The sequence below is a fragment of the Zalophus californianus genome, chromosome 13 (assembly GCF_009762305.2).
Source record: "Zalophus californianus isolate mZalCal1 chromosome 13, mZalCal1.pri.v2, whole genome shotgun sequence".
Taxonomy (NCBI): domain Eukaryota; kingdom Metazoa; phylum Chordata; class Mammalia; order Carnivora; family Otariidae; genus Zalophus; species Zalophus californianus.
The window spans coordinates 47,225,428-47,246,814 of NC_045607.1; the positions used below are offsets into that span (position 1 = coordinate 47,225,428).

Below are 21,387 nucleotides of genomic sequence, written 5' to 3' on the forward strand. Positions count from 1 at the left end.
GTGATTCTCATCCACAAAACGGAATTAATATGGCTCCTATAGTTTGGGGTTATTGTGAAGCTGAAAGGACATAAGTGTAAAATGTTTGGAATGAAGCTCGGCGTATTGAGTGCACAGTAAGCTGCTGTTATGGCCATTATTGTAATGATCAGTTTAGTTTTTTGTGAGCTCCTTGAAGGCCAGGCACCTGACCTTCACCTCTGTACCACAGTGCCAGGTGCTTACTCAACAGATGTTTCTGTGAATGGGTTAGAACGGTTCTTTAAAAATCATTTGTGAAAGTCATCAAGGATAGTCAAGACTCTTTCACAACAAGTATTGTTAGCTTTGTTGGTTTACCGCTAACTGTTTTGATAGTGGATCCTAAAATGCCTAAAATGTTTTTGTAATTTTTAAAAAAAGATGCTCCATAAAATTGAACTGAAAAAAGTCTAGACATCTCTTGAGCCCTCATTAATTATTTTTTATTCTGTTATTGCCCAGCAGCTTACCCCAAATTCCTTGAGTTAACGTATTCTGCGTTGTTTCATCATTTTGCTTAGAATTTATTTTTTCAACATCCACCATGTACTCTGTTCACTAAATACCTCATTATGGAAAATAGTCTTCCCTTCTAATCACCATCTTTATAATATTGCATAGATTGGATACTGCATAAGAGAATGTGGGGAAGAGAGGTATTTGAGGAAACTTATTCTGTAAAGGAAGGTGACCACACTCAGCTCCCAAAATCATAATGTAAGACTACATTAAATATAAAAGCATCAGTCCCCTACAGATAACATACAGTAAAAAAAGAATAAAAATAATAGTAAGTGCCCAACACACAGCCAAGCATATAGCAATAAATGTTAACTGAAATCAAATCTAGAGCCCTTGCCACCCTGAATGACTATGAAAAGCTATGTCCAAGTTTATGACAGTAATAGCATTCACGCACACTGCAGTACACCATTTATTTGTCTTTAAAGAGTTTATTTCAATGGCTGAAGTCCACTGAACCAAAGATAAGCAAGAGAGTACAACCGGTCTACTATTAGACTTCACTGTATGTAATGAAGGTGTTATTGCTGAACTGTTGGTGTTTATCACATTAGCTGGAAAGGAAACAGTGCCTTCCATTAAGATGTTAGATTGGATTAATCACTGATGTAAAGAGCATCATAAGCAAACACCCTGTTAAAAAAACAATCTATTGACTAAAACATTTATTTACTGAACAAATGCAGAGACTCCATTATATTCCATTCTAGTCTAATTAAATCTAAACTATGTAAATTAGGATAGCTAGAAAAACATACATTTCAGATTTATTAAAATTAAAAATTGACAATATTTTAATATATCTTAATGTAAATTTCTTCTCTACACCTAAGCCAGATAATACCAATTTTCATAATCATCAGTATCTTCATTTACCCATTACATATGTGGAGGTTCACCATCAAGAAAATAACCGATGGTACCACAATTAGAATGATGATCGTGGGCCAGTAGATGACATTCAAGAGAGTTGATCAATCATATTTCATGATTGCTACAGTTCTTCATATTTTAATGCTTCTATTGCCTTTCCCTGAAAGACTTCAACTGGAAAACTCATAGTCATACTTCAATACTCAATTCAGCTCTTACTTCCTTTAAAACTTCTCCAACTGACTAAGCTGAGTTAGTAGCTTTTTTTCCTTTCATCTTTCTTTTTTCTTTAGCTGGATTAGTGACTGCTGAAACATTGTGTTTCTATTTCAACTGCAGTACTTATCACATCACATTATAATCTACTGATCTCTCTCAGTTAAACTAGCATTCTTTGTTTGCCTAATACTATACAGAATGTCAATCACACAAGGGGCATGTGATTAATATTTATGAATGAATAAATAAATGAAGGAATCAATCATTGGGCTTTTTAAAATAACAGACTTTAATTAGAGTAGTTTTAGGTTCACAGCAAAATTGAGTGGAAAGTACAGAGAATTCCTGTATATGTACTCCCTATTTTCCCCTCCCCCACTATCAACACCCTACACCACAGTCATACATCATTTGCAATCAATGAACCTACATTAACACATTATCACCCAAAGTTCATAACTTGCATTAGGTTTATTGTTGGTATTGTATATTCCATTGGTTTGGACAAATGTCTAATGACATGTATACACCATTACAGCATCATACAGAAGTTTCACTGGCCCCCAAATCCTCTGTATCTCACCTATTCATCCTTCCTTATCTCTCTCACTCCTCCCAAGACCACTGATATTTTTCCATCTTTTTCCAGAATGTCATATAGTTGGAATCATAAGGTGTGTAGCCTTGTCATACTGGCTTCTTTCACTTAGTAATATGCATTTAAAATTTCTCCATGTATTCTCATGGCTTGATAGCTCATTTCTTTTTAGCACTGAATAATAATCCATTGTCTGGATGTACCACAGTTTATTCATTCACCTATTGAAGAATATCTTAGTTACTTCCAAGTTCTGGCAATTACAAATAAAGCTTCTATAAATTTTTCATGTATAGTTTTGTGTGTGTGGACATATTTTTTTTTTAAGATTTTATTTATTTACCTGAGAGAGAGAATGAGATAGAGAGAGAGAGAGCATGAGACGGGGGAGGGTCAGAGGGAAAAGCAGACTCCCCGCTGAGCAGGGAGCCCGATGCAGGACTCGATCCCAGGACTCCAGGATCATGACCTGAGCCAAAGGCAGTCGCTCAGCCACCTGAGCCACCCAGGCGCCCTGTGGACATAATTTTCAATTCACTTGGGTAAATAGCAAGGAGTGCCATTTCCTGATCATGTAGTATGTTTAGGTTTGTAAGAAAACACTAAACTGTCTTTCAAAATGACCATTTTGCATTCTTACCAGCAGTGAATGAGAGTCCTATTGCTTCATATCTTGCCAGAATTCAGTGTTGTCAGGGTTTTGGATTTGGCCATTCTAATAGGTGTGTAGTGGCATCTCATCATCGTTTTTCATTGCAATTCCTTAATGACATATGATGTGGAGCATTGTTTCATATGCTTACTTGCCATCTGTATATCTCCTTTGTTGAGGTGTCTATTTAGGTCTTTTGCCCATTTTTTAATTGAGGTTTTCATTTTACTGTTGTTGAATTTTACTGTTGTTCCTTATATATTTTAAATAACGGTTATCAGATGTATCTTTTATAAATATCTTCTCCCAATCTGTGGCTTCTCTTCTCACTCTCTTCAATCATTAGGTTTTTATTTAATTCTATAGGACTTCTGTTGCATACTTCCTGAAATATAGTCTCACAATTGAGGACTTTGAGGCTGTGCCATTCTAATGTTTCATGCTAGGATCTACTATCAAATCACTATTCCATAGCAAACAGTTCTCAACAAGAAGCACCTAAAGCATCTGATACGGTTGGTCTGGAATGCGATCAGAAGACTTCATTTTTTTAAAATCACTACAGGTGTTTCCAATTCAAGTGGCTTTCAAAGAACACTTCCAACAGGAAGGTGACATGGAGCAATTTCGTTCTGGCAGTAAAAATATGCAAAGGCTACAGGTGAGTCAAGAATACCTTACAGCTCTCTCATTTATAGTAACTTATTTATTCTTTTCATCTTTCACAGGTTCATGGTTTTCTGGGAGACTGCAGTTCATTATGTGCTTCTCAAACCTTATGGCAACAGATTATATACATGCTATGGCAACTGATAACCTGCATAAGGATTATTAATTAAGTCTATCTTTTTCTTTGGATCTCTGACCTCAGATCAGACCCATATGTACTTATTGATCCTCTACCATATATCTGGCACTGTGTAAGGTGCTGAGGACTCAATAACAAAAACAGGTTCTATATCTCATGGTGTGTACAACCTAGACATTCTTTTCAGGTCTTCATTCACCATCCATCTGTCCCACTTCAGGCTGGCTTGTTCATTTTAAATTATAAATTCCTCCAGAGTAGAAAGCACAGCTTATACACTATGTTTCATAGTGCCTTCACTTATTTGACTCTTCTGAAAAATTAGCAATATAAGCAAAGAATAAGCAAGAATAAGCAATAAGCAGAAGCTTAAAAAATAATATAGCAGACACCCATGATTCCACCATCTAGGATTAATTACTAGTACTTTGTTACTTTTCATTCAAGGTTTCCCTACTTGAAGGACAGAAAATATTACAAATAAAATTGGAGTCTTTTTCTGAAACTCTCCCCCAGTCCCCTTCCCCTCCCAATACCTTACCTTCTAATCCTACATAATTGCTACCAGAAATTTGATATATAACTTTCTAATCTATTTGTGTATTCTTTTAATATAATCCATAAAAATTATATATAATATATGCAACTATTATAATTCTGTATATTTAAAATGTACACAAATGCCACCATATTGTAGATCTAGTTGATGTATTTATGTATTTACTTATCTCACCTTGTTCCACAAAGGAATTTAGATTATACCAAAAGTTATGTATTGAATTTAAAATTTTATATTGAATTTTTTTTAAAAATCTGTGATCTGATTATTTTCTAATGGGTCAACTCTACTGGCATTGGATTTTATTGTAGTGATTTTTCACTAGAAAAATCTAGATTGTGGTTGTCTAGATTCTCTCAACAGGATTCAAAATTATTTCTGTCTCCTCATCAGTGTTGTAATTAAACTTAAAAAATCCACATCTGAAAACCTTACCAAGATCTCCTGTAAAATGCTATGTAAAAAAAAAAAATATGTCCCTAATACAAGCCAGAAATTATAAATGAAACAATGCAATCCTTTAAAGGATAAAATCTGCATCAGAAAACAAATTTGTGAAATAAATGTAATAATTATTGGAATAATTCAATATAAAAAATACACAAAATTGCAATTTGCATCTCTGTCAACTTTATAACTTGCAGAGTACTTTCATATATATTACCTTACTCCATCTAAAATACTGATTAAAAGAAATGGAGAACAAATAAATGCAGCCACAGTTTACACAGCCACAGGCTGCACGCAGCTCAGCATCCACAAGTCTACTGGGCTCCCTTCCTATCTGATGTAGCTACATTTTAGCTTATTAGTTATGTAGTTAGAGATGCTATTGCTTCCCCTGATGATTTCTTTCTACACAAGTTAATCAAGCACGACATATGGGATGTAATCAAAATACATCTTTATTTTGACTCCCACTGCCCCTTTAAAATTTATTCAGTAGTGAAAAATTTTTTTCTGACCCTAGATTAAAAATCTGTAGGACCCATGACTTTCAACAGTTGTACAACCACTTTAAATTCAAAGCACAGGATAGATTCAGAAATTAGAACATCCTGTCCCATGTAACGATCTTAATTTAAAATAGGATTGTCGGGGCGCCTGGGTGGCTCAGCTATTGAGCGTCTGCCTTCGGCTCGGGTCATGGTCCCAGGGTCCTGGGATCGAGCCCCACAGCGGGCTCCCTGCTCCGCGGGAAGCCTGCTTCTCCCTCTCCCACTCCCCCTGCTTGTGTTCCCTCTCTCGCTGTGTCTCTGTCAAATAAATAAATAAAATCTTTAAGGAAAAAAAAAGGGAGTGGGACGGAGGGACATCTTCCTCTGAATCTGGAGAAAAGGATATAAAAGCCTGGATTTCAAGTGGAGCTTCTTAAAAAAATAAAATAAAATAAAATAGGATTGTCTCCCTTCCTGCAGCCCTGACTGATATTGACCCTTGGAGAAGGGGGAATACTAGATTTCCTCTGTTTCTCTAACGTTCCTCTCCCAGCATGTTAACCTTGGCTTCAGGCCTCTGCATGATTGTGGCACAAAGAGAAAGAAGAGAGACGATAAGAAAAGACGTGCTAGACATTTGGGATGGATCAAGAAGATGTGGTGTATACATTACTAGGGAATATTGCTGAGCCATCAAAAAGAATGAAATCTTGCCATTTGCAATGACATGGATAGAACTAGAGAATATAATGCTAAGTGAAATAAGTCAGTCAGAGAAATATAAATACCCTAAGATTTCACTTATATTGGAATTTAAGAAACAAACCAAATGAACACAGTGGCGGGGGTGGGGGAGGCAAACCAAGAAACAGACTCTTAACTCTAGAGAACAAACTGATGGTTACAGGGGGCGAGGTGGGCAGGGAGATGGGTTAAAGGGGCGATGGGGATTAAGGAGGGCACTTGTGAGGAGCAGTGGGTGTTGTATGTAAGTAATAAATTCCTAAATGCTATACCTGAAACTAATATTGCACTCTATGTTAAGTAGCTGGAATTTAAATAAAAACTTGGAAAAAAAATAAAGAGTATTTAGAGCTCTAAACAAAACAAAACAAAAGACTACAACTGGAACTCTCATAAGTGAGTTTTGTGGCATCTGGATCTGCAGCATGTTTAAAGCTGACTGCATCATGGGGCACTTTTGTTTACTGGGAAATCCTAGTTAATCTTTACAAGGAGATGTGACAAAATCATTCATCATCAGGGTTAGTTACAGCAGCTATCTGTGCAAAGGATGATGCAACAATGCTATAAAAAAAATCCTCCTGTGTCTCACACCTGCTCTTACTGAGCCCTTCTTTGGCACATGTTTCTTTCTACATGGATATCTGAAGTATCCCCTGCTCAGAAGTAAATGACCCTTGTTCTATGTATTTCCAGAATTTTCACAAACTAAAATGACCTCTGAAAGAATCATTTTTAATCCATCCATTGCCATCTACAATATCAAAATCCAGCATAGGCTGGGGGACCAGACTCCTAATTTCCAATCTCAGCTTTTCTGCTTACTAATCAACTGACACTGGGCAAGTTCCTTAAATTCTCAGTGCCACAGTTCCCTATCTGTGAAATAGGGAGGATATAATAGTATCTATCATAGAAGGCTGTTTTGAGGATTAAATGATTTAATACATATGCAGGGCATACAGTAAGCATCAGTAGACATCAGCTCATATCAAGTGGGCTGAGCCACTGTAACAGAGTGGATAAAGAAGCCACTCATGGATCATTTCTTAACACTACATTTCCCTAGAGGATATTATTTAGAAGTAAAATGTTTAAAATCCTATTAAAGCTATTTCATTTTTTTCTCCTTCTTCCAGCAATTAAATTCCTATTTAATAGATAAATGATTTTGCTTTTAAGGTTTTACAGCCAATTGTTTAAATAAAGAGAAAAAATTTTTAAATAATTATGAAAGTAACAGGACTGGGAACTGTGCTAATACCTTTATTAGTTAACTGCACGAGAAACTTGCTTATTTGGATCATGTGATCAAAACGAAATTATGCCACTTATTTTTTGGCAGAATGCCCTAATTCCAAGGTAAAGTATCTAAAGGAAATAAGGAGAATTTGGGGTGTTGGGGATTTGGATGAAGTCTATATTATGGGAATATTACAGCAATAGTACACAATACAGTGAAGCAGTAAAGGTGACTACACAAAACTGAAATTACTGGGACATACATGAGAATGTTAAAGTATATCCAAATCGGTTAGCGGCTACTATGCCACATTCTTTATAGAAAAATGTTAGAACTGGCTATTCAAAAAAAATTTGCTTCTTCTTTGGAAAAGCCTGTATGAATTTATCATTGAAGAGTGACCACTGGAAGAAGAAAAGTCCCCTGGTGAAGTGTTTTAACCATCTAGCAACTGGTCAAAATACAGATAAATGATCCCCATCCTCATGGCCACTTTGGATAAAAATTCCTCCAAAAGATCTGGTCTAGTGTTTCATCATAAGAAATTCAGGGCAAATGTCTAAAGGCATTAATTCCCATAAGAAACGAGGTCCAATATCCCTAACCAAATAGTCACTGTGTAACACACACCAGATATTAAATTCAATTTTCTGCTTGGGTAAAATGAAATAATAGTTTGCCTCCTATTCCTATCTATGGCTAAGACTACCAATGCCACTCAAAAAAAAAAAAAAAAAAGACTAAAACTTCAAAATAGAGATGTTATTGATAATTTCAGTAATCATCACTTAAGAGCCTGTAAGTTTTAAATATCTTCAAATAGGCATCAATCAAAAATAATCATTGCTTAAAAAAACAAACAAACAAAAAACATCACTGATACTAACTTCCAGGCATTCAAAAACATTCTATAGTAGGCTAGGGCAACCAGGTCCCCATACCAAGTTAGCTTTCAAAAAGTTTAGGATATAACCTGTGAATTATAAACAAAGCAAACATAATTTTAAACAATCAAAACCTATTATCCTTATCAGGAAAAAATGTGTCAGAGGAAAATGAGTCACATAAATAAAATTCAGAAACTTGCATATGCCAGCTTTAAAGTCTCAAGACGTGTGTTAATATTACTCAAGTCTAGCCACATGCTAATTATATTCATCCTCAGTTTGGATTTCAGAAAGTGATACAGACTGCTTACCAGCTCAGATACATTTTCTTTTATTAATATAGCACTTTTAACATTGAAAAAAATAGGGAATAAAGGAGTCATAGCTATCTTTGCCTTCATACACTCTAATCTTACAGGGTTTGCCTATAGCCAAAATGCAGATGCACAGCTAATTTCAGGCCTACCAGCCTTGACAACACTCTCCTTCATAAGCAGCTGGTGATTAACCATATGGGAAAGTGTGATTGAACTCCAGATGGAGTTGACTTTTTCATATAGTTCCAGACTAGTCGTTTTGGGGACAGATATCTTTAGTACTATTGACTACTGAATCACCTATTTCTTTAAAATTAGATGATGCTGGGGGATTTTAGAGTATTAAAGAGAAAAGTCAATTAAGATTAAGACTATGGTTCTTTTCTATCTGCTGGGAGTTATTACAACAAAGAGAATATAGACTTTGGTTAGCACTCTCCAGCACTGACCTTAGCTAGTAGCACATTGACGCACATGTTCTGAGATAGAATTCCTAATGAGGCGGCAAATGCTCTAATACTTTCTATCTATCTTGAGAAGAATAATTTATGATGAGAGAAATTGCAGAAGATATCAGTGATAAGATAAAACTAAGTGTTATTCTGGTCAAAATAATTAAATGTATTTTCCCTCTGGGGAACTCAGCATGCATTACTCAAACTGAATGCTTTCCTAAATAATTAGTCTGTTTCTTCCAAACATTACCAGGAATGGCAAAAGCAATGAGATAGTCAAATCAAAGGAAGACAGTAGCATAACTTTTCTTCCTCCTAGAATAAAATAATCAACTTATCAAACTTAAAAATGTTAATTTTATAGCCCATTAATTTGAGAGAGTTTATTTTTACTTAGAATTTATACAATATTTTCTGAATAATACTACATTTTACATTCCAGGTAAATTTATAATTGCCCACGGAGTCACAGAATTTTGAAGTTATAAAAAGTTTTTACACTCATATAAGTTCACCATCTATGATGTACATGACCAACGATAATTTTATAGTAAACATAATACTACAACTTCAGGCCAGAGCTTCATCACTATAACAACAAACACACACAAAAACCCATAAGAAAATTTTTTTTCTTTCACTACTAACTTTTAATTTGAAATTAAAGTAATTCTTAAAATTACTCTATTTTGGTAAAGTGGATTTCTTTTAACTCTCAACTTTTATTTTTAAAAGAATTACTAAAAAGTTGTATTAAAATAAAGCTACCAAATCAAAGCTCAAAAACTAAAGCCAAATGCACTTTACTTAAAGGTTTTGTTCAACATATATAATAATTCATTTCTTTATTAAATCTATCTCAAGCTATAGCTTTCTTTAAATTATCTTTTTCTAGATTTTAAGTTCTTGTACTTACCAAACAGATAATATTCACTTGCTGCTACCCCAATTTATGTAGGAGTGTAGTTAATGGAGTTATCATACACAATCTGGTAAATACACTTGGTACAACATACCTCCTATTACTGAATATGCAACCACAAAGTACACACAGATAAGAAAAAACAAAAAAGACAACTCATGTCAGCCACGGTTTCAATGAATAGTCAACTGAAATACACCTCAGATGGAAAGAAATCAATCATATTTCTCATACAACCAATTTACACATATTGAAATACTTAATGAAATCCATTTGTCATATATGACTAATTATGCAATCCTATCTTAGAAAGACATACGTAAATCAAACATTTTTTTATTAAATTCAATTAGCCAACATATAGTACATCACTAGTTTCAGATGTAGAGTTCAATAATTCATCAGTTGCATATAAAACTCAGTGCTCATCACATCATGTACCCTCCTTAATGCTCGTCACCCATTTACCCCATCCCCTTAAATCAAACATTTCTAAAGAACTGTGCAAACAGGCTGAGATAAATATTTACAACATACAATAAAACACAATAACAACTCATTAAATCCTGACCCACAATAATCTAAGACACTAAATTGTACAATTTAATCTCTCTAGCTACTAAACTAATTTATCCCTCAAAGAAATAAAAATACACACAAAAGACAACATTATTGCCAGTTTCAGCTCTTCACATAGAATGACCCTGTGGAACCACTCAGAATAGCACTTCTAAGAATCAAACTCTATCAACCTCATTATATTAAATCCTACCTCTGTATTTTCACACCTGGGTTCTCTCATCCTGAAACATCTCCTTCCAATGCTAACTACCTAACTTTCCAAGAACCACCCTTCCTATGAACTCTCCATCATTTTCAAGCCACTATTAACTACTTCTTCCCCCTATTGCATTGTCTGTGGTGACAACAGATATCCTGGTCTTTTTTTTTTTTTTTCTTTTTCCAGCTTTATTGGGTATAATTCATCTTAGTCTTTTATCAATTTTTTTCTCAAAAGTTTCATTATTGGGGCACCTGGGTGGCTCATCAGTTAAGTATCTACCTTCAGCCCAGGTCATAATCCCAGAGTCCCGGAATCGAGCCCCACATCGGGCTCCCTGCTCAGCAGGGAGTCTGCTTCTCCCTCTGCCCCTCCCCCTGCTCTCATGTTCTCTCTCACTCCCTCTCTCTCAAATAAATAAATCTTTTAAAAAAAAGTTTCATTATTAAATTTCTAATTTCAAATGACAAAACTAAAATAGAATTACTTGTTTTTTTGTGTTTTTTTTTAAGATTTTATTGATTTATTTGAGAAAGAGAATGAGAGAGAGAGAGAGAGCACAAGACGGGGGAGGGTCAGAGGAAGAAGCCAACTCCCTGCTAAGCAGGGAGCCCGATGTGGGACTTGATCCCGGGACTCCAGGATCATGACCTGAGCCGAAGGCAGTCGCTTAACCAACTGAGCCACCCAGGCACCCCTAGAATTACTTGTTATGTGGCCCCCAAAATCCTTTTTTTAAAAAAATAATCTCTGCAGTTTACAAGTAGGTAAACATAAAAAGAACTTTTTTAAAGTGATATTTCACTAACAATTTCAAAATAAATATTTCTACTTTACTCACCCAGGGCAAAACAAGTGGCTTAAAATATAAGGCTAGAAATGTTGCTTATTTATTTATTTTGGTTGTTTTATCTTATTTTTGTCTTTGTTTTGCATAAGAGCATTTAACTTCAACTTCTTTGACCACTTAATCACATTTCTCCCCAACAGAAAATATTCACACAAACTAGTAAATAAATTTCACATACAAGCTTTTGTACTTGTAATTCTCTGCAGAGAAAAAACAGTATGCTTTCAATGCTAAAGATTTGGTGTCTTTTTTTCCCCTCCAATTATCACATTAATTTTGTCTACTATAGTCTATATATTAAATGGGTCACATCATAATCAGTGCAGAGGATCTGAATCATATTAAAACTATTTTTCTACAGTACTGAATCATGTAGGACACTATGTATTATTCACTTAACTTATCTGTATGTCTGGTCTGTACATATCCCAGAATGTGTCTTTTTTTCAGCTTGATATATTCTTTGACTCTAATGTTTAACAGATACTATATTTGACCAACTTGTTTTGTGCCAAGTCATCTGTAGTAGACAATACTTTTTCTATGGATATCCACAGATTCCATTATGTTAAAATATTCTTTTTTCATTTGTTCCATCATTTTCACAGTAAAAAAGGAAAATAGAGAAAGGAGAGGACTACAAATTGTAATAAGTGTGCATTTGTACATTTACTGACAACAGCTACATTTGTTGTTACCTATGAGCCATGAAATTTATACACATTTTTAAATTTTAACCTATACACATGGAAATATGGAAAATATTTGCAAATTATACATCTGATAAGGAGTTAATATCCAGAATATATAAAGATTTCCTATAACCCAACAACAACAACAAAATACAACCCAATTAAAAACGTGGCTAAAGATTTTGTATTAGTTTACTAGGGCTGACATGACAAAAACCACATACTTGAGTAACTTCAACAATACAAATTTATTTTCTCATATTTCTGGACACTAGAAGTCAAAGAACAAGGTGTCAGCAAAGTTGATTTCTTCTGAGGCCTCTCTCTTTGACTCAGAGATAGCCATCTTCTCCCTCTATGGTCTTTCCTCCATGCATTCATATGTGTGTCCCAATTTCCTTTTCTTATAAGAACAGCAGGCATGTTGAAATAGGCCCACCCTAAAGATCTCATTATAACGTAATTACCTCTTTAAAGACCTCATCTTCAACTATGGTCACATTCTGAGGCATTGCGGGTTAGGGCTTGAACATATAAGCAATTCAGCCCACAACAGACCTGAAAAACTTTTTTCAAAAGACATACAAACTGCTAATAGGCACATAAAACCATGCTCAACATCACCCATTAGTAAGAAAATACAAATCAAACCATAATGAAGCACCACTTCACACCTATTAGGATGGTGATTATCAAAAAAAGCAGAAAATAACAAGTGTTGGTGTTGCACTGCTGGTGGGAAAGTAAAATGGGGCAAACAAACATTTGAGGAAAACAGTTGAGGATTTCCTCAAAAAATTAAAAGTACAAATACCAAATGATCCACCAATTTCACTTCTGGATGTAAGGCCCAAAAGGACCAAAATCAGGGACTTGAAGAGATATTTCTACCCATGTTCATAGCAGCATTATTCACAAGAGCCAAAAGGTGGAAGCAATACAAGTGGCAACTGATAGACGAATGAATAAACAAAATGTAATATATACATACAATGGAATAGTATTCACCTTAGGAAGAAAAATCTGACACATGCTACAACATGGATGAACCTTGAGGACATTATTCGAAGTAAAATAAGTCATCACAAGAGAACAAATACTGTATGATCCACATATATATAATACCTAAAATAGTTAAATTCATAGGGACAGAAAGTAGAATGGTGGTGGCCATGGGCTGCGGGGAGGAAGAAATGAGAAGTTATTGTTTAATGGGTACAGAGTTTCAGTTTTACATGATAGAAGTTCTGGAAATAGATGGCGATGATGGTTGTACAACAATGTAAATGTACTTAATGTCATTGCACTGTTAAAAATGGTTAAAATCGTAAATTTTGTATTATGTTTATTTCATAATTGAAAAACATTTAATCTATACAGCAAATCTAACAATAACCCAGCAAATATATATTCCTACTTGAATTTTTCAGATGAGGTAACAGGCTCAGAAAGGTCAAGTTGTAAGAAGTAGAAGAACCAGATTTCAAATCCATGTCTATCTCACATTAAAGACTTGCATGTTCAAATAGGCCACACTCACCCACACTGACCACACTTCCTCAATATAGTTCAAATATTTGCTGGAGAAAGTATTGAAAATTATAAGACACTTTGAAAAATAAAAGAGTCTATTGAGAAAGTCTTATGTATTGATGCTGTATTGATCATATGTGTTAGCTGAGCTTTTTCTAATGACTTCTTCTGGGTAGCAATGATGTAACCTCATCTGTACCAGAATAGTTTATCATTTCACAGCTATTAGTATACAGTTTTATGTATCAATATTAAGAAGAAAAACACCCTCCATTTTTGCTCATTCTCCTTTGGAAACCAGTACTTGGTTTTTCACCTTCCAGGTGAGAAGAGTCATTGTTGAACTGCCTAGGAAACTGAACTACAAAAGATCCAATGCTTTGGCCCAGTTTGTAGAAGAAATTAGTGTAAATGTTTCTATATCTGAAATGCCAAGCTTTGTGCTTTATTTTCATGCTAATACGACAGACTTCTCTAAGGCTCCAAGGTTAGACTCTCAAGACAAATTGTTTCTTTAGCCAACCTCTTCTGGACTTCATAGTTTATAAAACACCATCTGAGATACAAAGAAAATACAAATTAATAAAACACAGGACTAGAGTCTTAACATCAGTGTGTAGAAGATTTATGCACATAAACTGCCAAACACAGGTTTTGAAACAGACCCTATAGACTTCCAGTTGCCATAGTAACTGCACAGCTTTATTGAATGTAAAAGTGTAAACAGATGAGCACATCTCAGGTAAATCATCAGTGTTGCTTTGTTGGCCTCTGTGTGGCAGAAATAAGTAGTACATGCTGTCACTTTCTGAAATAAAATAATCATGATCATAATTTACACCCTTGACTTCTTGGTCTGTGAATAACTTCCCCTTAGAACCTTCTTCCAGTGCTACTTGATTAATTACTCATGAAGAGAAAGGTTCTAATGAATTATTAATAATTTTGTTTTGAAACAGGTTGGAGAACTATGCTGCAAACAGCAAATAGTGTTAATATGGCAATCCTGCCAAATGCTTGCATTCTGTTTTCTCATTCTCTTGATCACAAGAGAAGGGGTGCGGTGGGGATTAAAACAACTTTTAGATGTGCAAGCCTTCCTCTGAGATGGTTGCAGGCTATTTTCAGAAAAAAATAAAAGGAAAAAGCTTTCAGTTGGAATAATTAAAGGAAAGAAATGTTGGTGGAGACAGATGTTAAAGAGCTATAATCATTGAAATACTTGAACACAAAACTAATATTCCTACAGTTGTCCTTTCTTTTCCATGATTACAAATATATATTTTTACCCAGAGTTTTAATTCCATATTTAGACCTATTATAAAGTACTTGGAAGAGATAATAGAAAATAAGTAACTCAAGCCCCTTTTTTGGAATGGGAAGAATAAAACCTGGAGTGGTAAAAATAACATACTCATGGTCACAATATTAGCTAATTCCACAACTAAGATTTAGATTCCGCAATCTAAGTATTTCTCCTTTAGAAACCAAATGAGAGGGGCGCCTGAGTGGCTCAGTCAGTTAAGCATCCAACTCCTGGTTTCAGCTCAGATCATGATCTCATGGTAGTGGGACTGAGGCCCCACATCAGACTCTATATGCTCAATGCGGTGTCTGCTTCAGATTCTCTCTCTCCCTCTCTCTCTCAAATAAATAAATAAAATCTTAAAAAAAATAGAAACCAAATGAGAATATGGAATACTTATTCTTGATGCCATGAAGTTGTTGGAGAAAAGTATGTTTGATTTCCTGTTTGGTCATGGGACTGGGAATGATAAATTTCCTAATTGTTTCATTTACTGAGGAATACATTATAGGACAGTCTTGCTAAAATATTAGCATAGAGTTTATCAAAGTATGTGATAATAATAGAAAGAAAGACTAGAATGCATTCATTCAATAGCAGTCAATAGCAGACCCTCAAATCTTACACAAAGACATTCTTCATGCTAATAAAACTGCTATCACTTATTGAATATGTAATATGAGCTTGTCATTGTGTTAAACGCTTACATACATTAAAGTTTTTTGATTGGGACCTAAGTTTTTAAGTCACATCTTTACCCCACTGATTATGACTTATAATCTTGGGCAAGTTGCTTAATCTCTAAACCTTAGTTTCTTTGTAAAATGAAGATGATAATAACAGCACTTAACTCAATGTCCTTCAAAGGGTTATAATAAGATAGTAAATAAGATACCATGTAAAATATCCAGTTTATAGTATCAGCGATATATAATCTTAGTAATTTTGTATTATTGTCACATTTAATATTCACAAAGATAGCAGAAGATTGATAAGATTATCCCCATTTCACAAATAAGAAAACTGAGACACAAAGGCTTTAACTAATTCAGCCAAGTAGAAGAGCCAAAGTATAAACTTTGAGATATACCTTGTTCTATAATCTATGTTTTGAACTGCCACACATCATACTAAATCAATGTGAAATCCGATTTTGAGATGTGATTATATTTCCTATTCTTTCTCTGTAGTCTTAAAAAAGTCCTTTGGTCAATTCATAGTATTTATTAGTTCCCACAATGCTTTAATTCTTTTCTAATTATCAAACGGATACAAAGAAGCACAGTTCACGACCTAATGGAGGTTACAATTTACCTGAGAAGACAATGTGAAATAAAAACTCAAGGATTAAACCACACAGTCTCATTTCTAAGATCTAGGATCCTGTTACACAAAGCAAAGATTTAGGTGTATAGGATCATCAGAAAAGAATCTATAGAATTAAGCTGAGTTTTGGGAGATGATATATATATATAAATATTCTTAGAGAAGAAAGGAGGATATTTTGACCACAAGAAAAAGAGTGAGGAAAGACATTAGAGTGCTCATTGAAAGATAATTTGGACATAGATTTGGAAGTCCTAAATTTTGGAGCTAGAAAAGGAAAGAAATGGGTACATCAATGATGTAATTGACAGGAAAATTATAGAACTTAGAAACAGATTTAATTATGCGAAGACAAAAAAGAAAGAAACAAAAATGTCTTGAAATGTTCTGGGACATGAGAAAATGTCTCCATGTACCAGAGACAAAAGCAGAGAAACTAAAAAAGAGAATACTTGTATTGGGAAATACGAAGATGTGGGGATCATACTTTCACTTTAGGACTTACTGAATTTGAGAGGCTGCTGGAATAACTGCTGGCTTATTCTGAACACAGTTGTAAAATAAAGAATAGCAGCACAGGTGGTAGCCAAGACCTGGAAAAAAATTTAAATACTACAAATGTAATGATAATTAAAGACATAAGATAGGTTTTGTCTCTCTGCAAAATGATTGGTATCACCTTGGGAGAATACACTGGGTTGGTAGAGATGTTAAAAATAAGAACAGTCAAAATCCAAGGTAAACAAATTGCAGTCAGAAAGGAGAAAGATAACCAGAAAAGTACAGTTTTACAGAAGCCAAGGAAATGTCACCAGGATGTTAAGGATGATTAAAATAGAGATTTATCAAGAACCTTCTCCTCCTGTAACATCTGCACTCCCCATTCTTGAATCTGAAAACAGAGACTTAATATAACTTGATACAGCTTGATTAGGTTTCATAATTCATTGATAGTGTTTCTGTACTATCATCTGCAACCTATATTATCTTAGGTCTCTGCTACATGGACAAATTTATTTCCTTATTTGGAGAACAGGGCTAATTATACAGTCCTTTGAAAAAGTCCCAGCAAGGGGGATGCCATTAAGCGTCTGCCTTCGGCTCAGGTCATGACCACAGGGTCCTGGGATCGAGCCCCGCATCGGGCTCCCTGCTCCACAGGAAGCCTGCTTCTCCCTCTCCCTCTGCTGCTCCCCCTGCTTGTGCTTGCTCTCTCTCTCTGACAAATAAATAAATGACAATCTTTTAAAAAAAAAAAGAAGAAGAAGAAAAGAAAAAGTCACAGCAAGATACCTGGAAGATATTAGTTACTCAATAAATGGTAGTAATACTTATTTCTGCTTTTATTTGAACAAAAAAGAGAGCTGATTGGGGGGATTATGTGACAAACAGGTACAAGTCAGGTCTCCCTTGGCCTGATATATTTCCTATGTCTATATTTAGGGTGGTTGAATCAGCAAATACTTTATAGAACAAAAACAATCCTCACCCAACCTTAAAGGACACTGATGTATGATTGAGTGCACAGAGTGCTACAATACTATCTCATATATACCCTTTAACATCCAAATGTAGAGTCAGTTGCAATGCCCTTCTTCATGTGACATCTTCTCAGATGTCATCTTCATTATTTAAGATTAATCTTTAAGACTTCTGAGAAGACTTTCTAGCCAAGGTAGAAAGAAGTTCAATTATTTTGTCCATGGGACCTTCTCACCCATCTTAATTAATAGTACTTGCCCTCTGCTTTGGTATTGCTTAGTACAGAGAATAATTTTAGCCCTCATTTTATGCTTAAATTTACAACAGACTTATCACATGTATATGTATGTGTGTGTGTGTGTTTCATAGAACAACAGTACATTCCCATAAACTTTATTTTCCATAAAAATACTGAGTTTATAAATAGATGTTGTGGAAATACTAAGAACATCTTATGTCAAGTATAAATTTCCCCCAAACTCTTCTCCATTCCATAGTTATTTCAACTAGGCAAATAATAATTTGCTGTATCACAAAACTGTTTTGAGAGGTACACTCATCCAGTCCTGTAAAGATTACACAGTATATCAGAACTATTTTACTCTACATTTTGTTTATTGTTTATGCAATGTACCTATTCAAGCTTTTCTCCTTTGAGTATGCGTTGAATTCCATAACTGTGCTTCTTTTTACACCAATGATGTTCTGACTAGTTTAATTATGAAAACAGGGATGCTTTTGCACATGACAATGAATTACTTAACGTAGCTAGTAATTACTAATTAGTCAACTAAAAGAATCAAATTGCAGAAGACTATTGAGCAACAAAGTCAGTACTCCCTACATAAATATTTTTTTTCATTTAGTCAGGGTTTTTTTTTAACTTCCCAAAGAATAAACTTCAAAATTCTGTGTATATTCCCTTTGACACTTAAGTTCAAGGTAAACAGATATGGCTTGAATCAGTTAAGGCTAAGCAGAAGCATCAACACTTGAGTACACATAGTAGACCTTCACACACACAACATATACCAGCTGCTCAAAAAAATCTTTGAGAAAAGTAGAAGAAAGAAGATTATTTTTTATATACAGATTAAAGTGTTGCATAATAAGTGATTTTAGGAATTAATCCTTTTGAAAGATTAGCTTAAATTTGTTTTGTTTTGTTTCCTTCACAAAATGTGCCAGGACCAGAATGTTAAATAGAATTGGTTTTATAGCAAAATTCATTTGAAAGACTTCAATAAAAGACAGCAGAGTAGGAGGATCCTAAGTTCACCTCATCCCATGGATACAACCAGATAACACCCACATCAGTGTAAATAACCCAGAAAATGACCCAAAGACTGGGAGAAGAGACTCTCCACAGCTAAATGTAGAGAGGAGGCAACATTGAAGAGGGTAGGAAAAGCAGAGATGTGGTCAAGAGATAAACAGACTGCAGGGTTGTCCAAGGGAGGGAGGAACACGAGAGGAACTGAGAGGGGAGAGAAAAAGACCCTTAACATCTAGCACTCCAGGCACAGGCCACAGGAAAGATGAATCCCCACAACATTTAGCTTTGAAAACCAGAGGAGTCTAAAATCAGTGTTCTTATAATCAGTGGGGCTTAACACCTGGAACTTTAAAAATCAGCAGGCTGGGCTCTAGCAGAGCTGGGAGGCTGAGGGGAAACTGAGTCCCTGCCCTTGAAGAGACAGTACAACAAACAGCCCCTTGGAGATACAGCATTGAAGCAGCAGTTTGAAAAACACCTGGGGTATACAGGAGGGAGATTTGTGTACTAGTCTCAGAGCCTGTGCTGGGGAGCAGGGATCTTTGGGACGATCACCAGGAACAAAGGAGCTGGCAGGCACCACTTCCCCCTAGCCTAGAGACACGAACCCCTGTGGGAACCAGCACAGCACCAACATTCTACACTTAACGTGCTAATGTCACACCCTGCCCTGCATTCTCTTGTGGATCTGCCCCCTCTAATAAAGCCATTAGCCAGAGCTCCCTCTAAGATAGCCATTAGCCAGAACCCTCCAAAGCAGTGCCACAATCCTGGCAGTGTGCAAGCAACCCTGACAGGGGCCAGCACCACTCCAGAGTGACTCCTGCCCAGGGAAGAGGGGAAGATAACCACAAACATCAGTCTGACGGCAACCAGTGGGCTAGGGGCAGTGAGGGGGGGCAGACATCCGGTATGACTGCAGACCCTGCCCACCAATGAAAGCTTCCCAGGGAACAACACAGGGAAAGTGCCTTATAGTTCAGTGATACTGCATCTCTAGCAAACACCTGGTCTGACTCAACTCATGACCAAGCCAGCCCCAGACTGGCCCACTAACAACATAGGGAATAAATCCAGGCTGCAACAGGCAAAGAGAGCCATTGCAGATGACTGGACTAAAGGCAAAAGGGCTCAGCCACAACAGTAAGGCACACACAACACAAACAGGAGGCAATCCTGTAGCACCAGATTCTGGTGAACAGGAAACATTGCACTGCAGAGCACTACACAAACTTCTTCTTCATAAAGCCACTACTTTTAATAACAAAAGATACAGCTGACTTTCCTAACACCTAGAAACAGACATCGAGAATTAAACAAAACGAGGAGACACAGGAATAAGTCTCAAATGAAAGAACAGGACAGAATCACAGGAAGAGACCTAAATGAAATGGAGATAAGTAATATGCCTGAGAGAGAATTTAAAGTAACGGTCATATAAATATTCACTGGACTTTAGAAAAGACTGGAGGACCTCAGTAAGACCTTAACAGACACAGAAAACTAAGAGGAATCAACCAGAGATGAAGAACTCAATAACTGAAATTAAAAATGGTTGAGTGGCTGCCTTCGGCTCGGGTCATGATCCTGGAGTCCCGGGATCGAGTCCTGCATCAGGTTCCCTGCTCGGCGGGGAGTCTGCTTCTCCCTCTGACCCTCCCCCCCTCATGTGCTCTCTCTCTCTCTCTCATTCTCGCTCTCTCAAATAAATAAATAAATAAAATCTTTAAAAAAATTTCACAAAATGGAATAAAGAGCAGACAAGAAGAAGCATAAGAACAGATCACTGACCTGGAGGATAGAGTAATGGAAAGCAATCAAGCTGAACGAGAGAGGGGGGAAAAATACACAAAATTAAAACAGACTTAGGGAATTCACTGATACCATCAAGCATAATAACCTTCAAATCATAGGGATCCCAGAAGGAGAAGAGAGACAAAAGAGAGGAGAAAATTTATTTGAATAAATAATAGCTAAAAAAGGGAAACAGAAATCCAGGCCCAGGAGACATAGAGAGACCCCAACAAAATCAACCCAAAGAGGTCCACACCAAGATACATAGTATTTAAAATGGCAAAAAGTAATGATAAAGAGAAAATTTTAAAAGCAGCAAGAGAAAAGGAAACAGTTACATACAAGGGAAACCGCATTCTGACTTATCAGCAGAAACTCTGCAGAAACTTTGCAGTCCAGAAGAGAGTGTCTTTAATTAAGGGGGAAAAATCTATAGCCAAGAATGCTCAGCAAGGCTATCATTCAGAATAGAAGAAGAGATAAAAGAGTTTCCCAGATAAGCAAAAGTTAAAGGAATCCATGACACTAAACCAGCCCCACCAGAAATGTTAAAGGGGACTCTTGGAGTGGAAAGGAAAGATCATAAGTA

At 35.7% G+C, this 21,387-nt stretch overlaps 1 pseudogene; it reads left to right on the forward strand.

The window, feature by feature from the left end:
- Window positions 1-3,411: 3,411 nt before the first annotated feature.
- The window catches only part of LOC113934122, a 28,828-nt pseudogene continuing 10,852 nt past the window's right edge, over window positions 3,412-21,387 (forward strand).